This window comes from Olea europaea, chromosome 7, assembly GCF_002742605.1.
Source record: "Olea europaea var. sylvestris chromosome 7, O_europaea_v1, whole genome shotgun sequence".
NCBI classification, from domain to species: Eukaryota; Viridiplantae; Streptophyta; class Magnoliopsida; order Lamiales; family Oleaceae; genus Olea; species Olea europaea.
In genome coordinates, this window is record NC_036243.1 from 26055883 (window position 1) to 26064763 (window position 8881).

At 40.6% G+C, this 8881-nt stretch overlaps 1 pseudogene; it reads left to right on the forward strand.

Moving 5' to 3' along the window:
* Nucleotides 1–394: 394 nt before the first annotated feature.
* Nucleotides 395–6252, forward strand: LOC111398120 (annotated as a pseudogene).
* The last annotated feature ends 2629 nt before the right edge of the window (nucleotides 6253–8881 follow it).

The window sequence follows — 8881 nt, forward strand, 5'->3', positions numbered from 1 at the left end:
TGCACTTTTCCAGATGCCTAGCTACGCGAAATTTCTGAAGGATATCATATCAAATAAACGCAAGCTGGAAGATCATGAGACAGTCATGCTTACCGAGGAATGTAGTGCCAGAATTCAGAATAAGCTTCCACCAAAACTAAAAGATCCAGGGAGTTTTACTGTTCTTTGCACAATCGGTGAAATATATTTTGATAAAGCATTATGTGGCCTCGGTGCAAGTATTAATTTAATGCCTTTGTCTGTTTTCAGGAAACTAGGATTGGGAGAAGCTAAAGCAACCACTGTGACACTTCAGCTGGCTGACAGGTCACTGACACATCCCAGAGGAATAATTGAAGATGTGCTTATCAAGGTTGAGAAGTTCATATTCCCAGTGGACTTTCTTATCCTGGACATGGAAGAGGACAAGGACGTTCCATTGACACTTGGCAGACCATTTCTGACAACAGAGAGAGCATTAATTGATGTTCAAAGAGGTCAGTTGATTTTAAGATTGGGAGATGAGCAGCTATCATTGAATGTATTCAAGGCAATGAAATTACCAGCAGAATCTGACAGCTGTTATCAAGTTGATATTATTGACAAGGCAGTACAAGAAACATTCTTACTACACGGTCTATCTGATGCCTATGAGGCATGTATTGCACAATCCCAATCAATCCAGTCAAAGTCTTTTGAAGTTGAAACATGTGTAAGATTTTTGGAGACCAACCCCCCATACACACGAAAGAGGCACTTCGAGGAACTGGGGATGGGAAACACAAAGCCACTACCTTCAGTTCAGTAGCCGCCAATTTTAGAACTCAAACAACTACCGCCACATCTCAGATATGCTTATTTAGGAGAATCAGATACATTTCCAGTAATCATTTCGAACACAGTTAGTGAGATGGAGGAGGAAAAACTGCTCAGGGTGCTTAGAGAGAGCAAGATGACGATTGGTTGGACAATAGCTGACATTAAAGGAATCAGTCCTTCCCTGTGTATGCATAAAATTTTAATGGAGGAAAATTACAAGCCTAGCATAGAAAGTCAGAGAAGATTGAACCCAAACATGAAGGAAGTGGTCAGGGCAGAGATACTGAAGTTATTGGATGCAGGAATTATCTACCCAATTTCAGATAGTGCATGGATCAGCCTTGTTCAAGTGGTACCGGAAAAAGGGGGAATCACAGTGGTGAAAAATGAGAAGAATGAACGAATTCCCACCAGAACAGTTACGGGTTGGAGAGTTTGTATTGACTATCGCAAACTCAATGCAGCTACACGAAAGGATCACTTCCCACTCCCATTCATTGATCAGATGTTGGAGAGGTTGGCTGGACATTCACACTACTGCTTTCTTGATGGATGCTCAGGCTATAATCAGATACCTGTCGCACTAGAGGATCAGGAGAAGACCACTTTCACTTGCCCCTACGGTACTTTTGCTTATCGTAGGACGCCTTTTGGTCTTTGCAACGCTCCAACCACATTTCAGAGGTGCATGATGGCAATATTCTCTGATATGATTGAAAGGTTTATCGAGGTTTTCATGGATGACTTCTTAGTATTTGGATCTTTATTTGATGAATGTCTAAACCACTTGAATTTGGTCTTACAGAGATGCAAGGAGACTAACCTGGTTTTAAATTGGGAAAAATGCCACTTTATGGTGCAGGAAGGCATTGTACTTGGGCATAGGATATCGGCAAAAGGAATTGAGGTAGACAAGGCAAAAATTCAAGTGATTGAGAAATTACTATCGCCTACGTCAGTTAAAGGAGTTCGCAGTTTTTTGGGGCACGCTGGGTTCTACCGGAGGTTTATAAAAGATTTCTCGAAGATCACTAAACCTTTATGCAATTTGCTAATGAAAGATGCAACCTTTGAGTTCAATGAGGATTGTCTCACAGCCTTCAACACTTTAAAGGAAAAGCTTACGACAGCACCAGTAATTATAACACCAGACTGGGAATTGCCTTTTGAATTGATGTGTGATGCAAGTGATCACGCTGTAGGTGCAGTATTGGGACAACGGAGGAACAAGATTTTTCATGTGATCTACTATGCAAGTCGAACTCTAAATGATGCACAAATAAATTATGCAACCACTGAAAAGGAGCTATTGGCTGTGGTATTTGCATTTGACAAATTCAGGTCATACCTCGTCGGGTCTAAAATCATCGTCTATACTGATCATGCTGCATTGAAGTATTTGCTCACAAAGAAGGATGCAAAGTCGAGATTAATTCGTTGGGTGCTATTGTTGCAAGAATTTGACATTGAGATATGCGACAAGAAGGGCACCGATCACCTATCCAGACAAGAACCTGGGGAGACGGAAGATTTAGTGGATATAAATGAGATCTTCCTGGATGAACAGATGTTGAGAGTGGATGAAGCACCTTGGTACGCAGATATTATCAATTACTTGGCCAGTTCTATTCCACCGCCTGACTGCTCCAGTCACCAAAGAAAAAAATTCTTCGCCGAGTTAAAATACTATTTCTGGGAGGATCCAATTCTCTATAGACGAGGAGCTGATCAGATAGTGAGGAGGTGCGTACCTGAAGAAGAAGTACATGAGATTCTCGAGCACTGTCACTCATCCGCATATGCATGACACTTTGGAGCTTCAAAAATAGCTGCAAAGATTCTACAATCAGGTTTCTACTGGCCTACACTGTTTAAAGACACATTTGAGTTTGTTAAGAGATGTGACAGATGTCAACGCACTTTGAATATCTAGAGGAGAAATGAAATGCCACTGAACAATATTTTGGAAGTGGAGATATTTGATGTTTGGGGAATTGACTTTATGGGACCTTTCCCCCCTTTATTCTCAAACCAGTATATCTTGGTGGCAGTGGATTACGTCTCAAAATGGGTGGAAGCAATTGCATTGCCAACAAATGACTCAAAGTCAGTAATTGGATTCTTGAAGAAATATATTTTCACCCGATATGGTACACCGCGGGCTATAATCAGCGATGGGGGCAAACAATTCTGTAATCGCCAGTTTGAGCAGCTGCTGAATAAATATGGCGTTAAACACCGCGTTGCTACTCCATATCATCCGCAAACCAGCGGGCAAGTTGAGGTATCCAATCGACAGCTGAAGAGAATACTGAAGTCACTGTGAATTCATCTAGAAAGGATTGGTCTAAAAAGCTAGACGATGCATTATGGGCTTACAGAACAGCATTCAAGACCCCGATCGGCATGTCTCCATACCTCCTAGTCTTTGGGAAAGCATGCCATCTGCCATTAGAAATGGAGCACTGGGCATATTAGGCTGTGAAACAGTTAAATATGGACTTGAATGCAGCTGGTGAAAATCGTCTACTGCAGTTGAATGAGTTGGATGAATTTAGAATGGAGGCTTATGAAAATGCAAAACTTTACAAGGAGCGAACCAAGAAGTGGCATGATATGCACATTCAGAGGCGAGTATTCGAAGTGGGGCAGCAAGTACTACTGTATAACTCGAGATTCAAGCTATTCCCAGGAAAACTACGATCACGGTGGTCGGGTCCCTACACAGTTACAAAAGTCCTACCATATGGGGCTATACAAGTGAGCCATGAGAATAAGGGTACCTTCACTGTTAATGGGCAAAGGTTGAAACACTACTGGGATGGTGACTTCTCTAACCAAAAGTCAACCGTTCAACTCGAGACGCCAGAATGAAGCAGCCGCAAAAAAGTCGAGCTATCGACTATAACTTAGTGCTGGGTGGGAGGCAACCCACTGTATCTTTTTTATCTATTTATTTACTTTATTACGCTTTCTGCATTAGATTAGAAAGTTTACTTTTAAATTCATTTAGTATTTTTTTATGTGGTCATCGATCATCTAGGCATGTTAAAAGAGTCCAAGCACTGTTTACACGAGTCCTTAAGTATCACACACATGTTCGGGTTGATTTGAGTTGTTTGGGTAGTTGAGTGTGGAATTCACGCATTTCGAGGCAAATTATGTTTTCTAAATTTCACATGTCAATATGTTAAAAGTATGTCTTTGAAAAATTGGGGGTGTTGAGAGTCGGGTCCTTTATCAAAAAAAAAATTTGGACAAAAATCGGATTTTTTGGGGAAAGAGGCTTTGTTTTATTTTATTTTATTTCTTTTGAAAAAAAAATAAAAAATAAAATTTTTTTGTCTATGCGGTCGCATAGACACCAACTGAACGTAAAAATCAAAAGAAACATATACCTATGCGACCGCATAGCTTTTAACTATGCGGCCGCATAGAAGTGGATCGGTCATGGTTAAAGCCATGACCGATTCACTCTTCATTCCCCTCTCACTCTCTTCCCAAATCGATCCCGACCACATTCACCTAGGGCACATTTTAGGCTAACAACACACAAGAATTTAATCATTGCATTGTGATATCATTGAAAGGAAATCCACTCTCTCCCTCGATTCAACCCTATAAACACAAGGTACGTGTTCTTTTCCCCCTCTCAATTCTGTTTTCGAGTTTTATTGATTGTAATTGCAATTTTGGCGATTCGAGAGAGATTAGACTAGTTCATGTGCATATGGATTGGTTGTGCTTGTGTTGTGCGAAAATTTGGAATGATTCTAAAACTAAATTCTTTCAATTGGCACCAATTTCACACTATGCATGCAAGGTGTTTGATACATTGCCACATTGATGATTTGTGGGCATTTTGGTATATGTTGCATTAACTTTATTTGATTGATGAATGTGTATGAGATTGGTAATTGATTTTTGAATGGGGAACCATGTGACATAGTAATTTTTGGCTAATGTATGAAGATTTCATAATGCCCACAACATGTTCGATAAAATGCCCATTTTGGTAATCTAATACAATTCTGAACATCTAGCATGGCATATGACTATTAGATGAATGGAATAACTCATTATGATGTATTACAAACCAACGTGATTTAGACAACATCAATACACATGCACACAAAATAGCTAAGTCATTGCATGCCCACGGCACCCTCCGTCCCTTATTTTACACTACCATTTGACACACCAAACGAACTCCGATTGAGCTGAAATTTGGGTATGTGATAGACCTCATTGCATACTTTCATATGCCCAGAGGTTGTCGGGGACAATCTTGATAATTCTCGATGGTGCCCTGGGCTGAAGGTGTACACTCAATCATGACTCCAACCCTTTCACTATGAGCATATTCACCCAAATTTTTTTAGTTTTCGTATGGGCTATACATTTATACTATTCTAATCATCATACGTTGTTCATTACACACCGTGGTAGTATACATGCATATTGAAACAAGTTTGAAAAATTTGTGAATTACGTGTTTTTCATTTCATGCGATTTCTTGCTTTACAACAAGAATGTTTAATGCTAGCTATTTTCCAACTTTGCAGGATGCCACCAAAACGAACTTCAAAAGGGAAAGAAAAGGTTGGCTCATCACCCGGCACAGCATGTACTCGAGTGCTTGAAGGAGGGATACAAAGATTTTTGACTTTCGAGGCAGCAGCCCGATATGAAAATATAGTGAGTCGATGGACAGTGACACCAGAGCAGGCTGTTAAATTGGAAGACTTTCCTGATTTCGAGCTGACCACTTTGGTGCATAACTGTGGATGGGGTAAAGTAGTGGAGCAGCCACATCGGATTTATGAATTGTTGGTAGGGGAATTTTACGCCAACTTCAATACAGAAATTGACACACCAGGGTCCGACCACTTGCATCAGACTTGGGTCAGGGGAAAATGGATCACATTCTCACCCGAGGTTATTCAAGACTACTACCAGCTCACGTGGGACAACATAACCCCTATACCAGGTGATTTCAATTGGCATGAAGTAGCGGAGATCTTATTGGGGCAACAAAATGCATGGCCACTCGCCACCACCGAGTGGCACCAGATTGAGTTGACACCATCTATAGCCATCCTGTGGCTATTTATGTGCCATAACATTGAGCCGACCTCTCACAGGACCACATTCACAGATCCCATAGCTGGATTCCTTTATCACTTGGTGCGAGGTAATAAGGTTGATCTTGCCACTCTCTGCTATAATCAGATACATCATGTTGGTACCTTGGGAGACAGGCACAGCTCAATGATCTTTCCAAGCCTCATCTCCGGAATATGCATAGCTGCTGGTATAAACATTGCATCTGGGGAAGTGGCTGCCAAACCCAGCCCCATCATAAAGCACAGTACCTTGGAGGCTCAAGACAGAGCCAGGATAAAGCACTGGGAAAAGAAAGAAATTGAACGGCGCAGACAGCAGGAAGAGTAAGGTCACGAGCACGTAGAGCAAGAGATGCCTCAAGCTCCACCACCACAGGTTGAGATAAATGCACAGTTGCGGCGCCAGATTTTCACCACCACCACGGGAACCAGCCGAGACGTACAGAGTCTCCAGCAGGCTATGGGGACTTTGACGACTGAGATGCATACAGCCCATCGCGACATCCGCATTTCCACTGATATGTCACGTGCTGCTCGCCAGGATGCCCAGGCAGCTAGGAAGCAGATGGAAACTATGAACGATCGACTCAGTGTGTATGTGGGCAAGGTGGATGGCATCCAGATGAGGGTAAATGAAACTTGGGAGCGTCTGGGCCGATTGGAAACACGTGTTGAGGAGATCCATGATGAAATGACACAGCAGTCAGCACTGATGAGAGAGATCTTGGCGCGCCTACCTCCACCTCCAGCTGATGGTACTGCAGGTTCTAGCTTCCCATCGCAGCCCCCGTATTGATCAGGGGAGTATCGTTTGCCTCATTTGTACTCATTTTTCTTAAATTCTGCCATCTAAACTTTAATTTTCGCATTGAGGACAATGCCTTGTATAAGTTGGGGGATGGTGGCATAATTTGAAAAAGACATTCGACATGTAATTAATTGTATTTCCACAATCCAGATTTAATTTGACTAATTGTTGCATGATGCATGCTTGTGAGTGAATATTGATTATGCTTATATATGCTTGTGTGAGTTTAATCGCCTTGCCGGCTATGATGTTACTATTGGATTGGTATATTTCAAAACTTTGGAGTCGGTGTTAATTAGGCCAACTAATACTTGCTGATTTAATACTTGACATTCTTTATGCATGCCATTCATGCTTTACATGTTAGGTAAGTAATTGGGGTTTTGAGCATAAAGTAGGAAAATAATTATAACCCTCTATTGAATTAACCCGTAAACTACCTTAAGACAGTTTGGTGATAGTTGAGCAATTATAGGAGAACATTGAGATAAGTGAGGCTCCGTGCATAAATTATTGTGTGGATTGCCTAGATCAGTGGGATGAAGAGTAGGTGAAAATCTTAAATTGAGGGTTGGTTTTGGATACCAGATGTCTAGAAAAATAAGGGCATAAACTTAATTTGTGAGAATAAGACACTTCTTTTCCAGCCTTTATGACTTGAGCAAGTAAGCCTGTAAGGATATTTCAAAATCTGGTGCCCTAAGGTCAACTGATCTGGGAGTCACCGGCCCAAAGCTTGTTACATGGGTCATATAGAAAGCAAATGATAAAGAGGTTAACAAAAAGTCATCTGATTGAGCCTTTTAACTCGGGTGAATAAGCCTGCAAGGATTTAAAATCTGGTGCCCTAAAGCTAACTGGTTTGGGAGTCACAGGCCTAAAGCTCATTACATGAGTTATATAGAAAGCAAATGAGAAGATGATAATAAAAAAAAAAGCAGAAAACCAGAGAAAAATGAGAAAAACAAAAAGAGACAATAATAAGAAGAAAAACCCTTGGACAATTGGTGTAAGAAACTATACCTTTGAGGCGAGGCAAGTAACCTAGTTTAGTCTTGAGTGTCGAAGCAATCAAAACCAGGAGAGCCTTCACTTGTTGACATGTGAACTTGTGATAGTGAAATTAATCCAAACTACGAGAGGGTGAGAACTATAGCTAGGTAAACTCATAATTTTTAAACACAACCCAGGATAATTGAGTGAAAAGAATAAGTTTCAGAGGTTGTGTATCTCTCGAGCGAGTAAGGAGACATTTGACCACTTGGGGTCGGGACTCAAACTCATCATGAACTTGATTTGTTAGCATGAATCCACACACACACACGTCAAGTATGCACTTAACAGGTAAAGGTTGATGTCATTTTGCACTGATAAATTTTCATAAAATCAATTACTTAGTCCAATCCTGAGCCAAGACAAGGTGTTAAGCAATGTTTGTTCAGAATTATATCACTATCTTGTTTGAGGACAAATAATAGTTCAAGTTTGGAGGGTTTGATAAGTGTGTTTTTGCACACTTATTTACATCACAAACATGACTTAAATACAAGTAAAATGATTGAATTGTTACTTAATTTTGTCGAATTCATGCAATGTAGGTGATTCTATGGAAATAGTGGAATTCAGGAGAAAAGAGCCGAAAAAGGACCAAATTGGAGCAAAATGAAAATTCAGGGACCAAATTGCAATTATTTGAAAGTTGATCCGATGAACACATCAAGCAATTGATCAAGCTAAGCACCAATTGGAAGTTATAATGGAACATTGGAGCAACTAGAAACAAGAGAGGAGGTCAAGGAGTAAAGGAATGAAACTTGAGGATCAAAATGACTCAATTTAGAAGTTTACTCTACTATGCGGTCGCATAGTAGAAAACCTATGCGGTCGCGAGTAACCCTCTAGGGATTAAAAATGCCATATTTCATATACCTATGCAGTCGCATAGGTATAACCTGTGCCCGATTTTTGCAGTTTCCTTATATGATTGCAACTCCTTTGGTAACCTAATTTCGAATGATTTAAATAGCAAATAAACGTCCAGAAGCCGCAAGCAATGAATTGGGAGGCAAAAACATTCATTTTGGAGAGGATTTGAAGGCAAGAACAAGGATTGATGCGAAGATTTACAAGATTTCTTCAAGTTTTGATA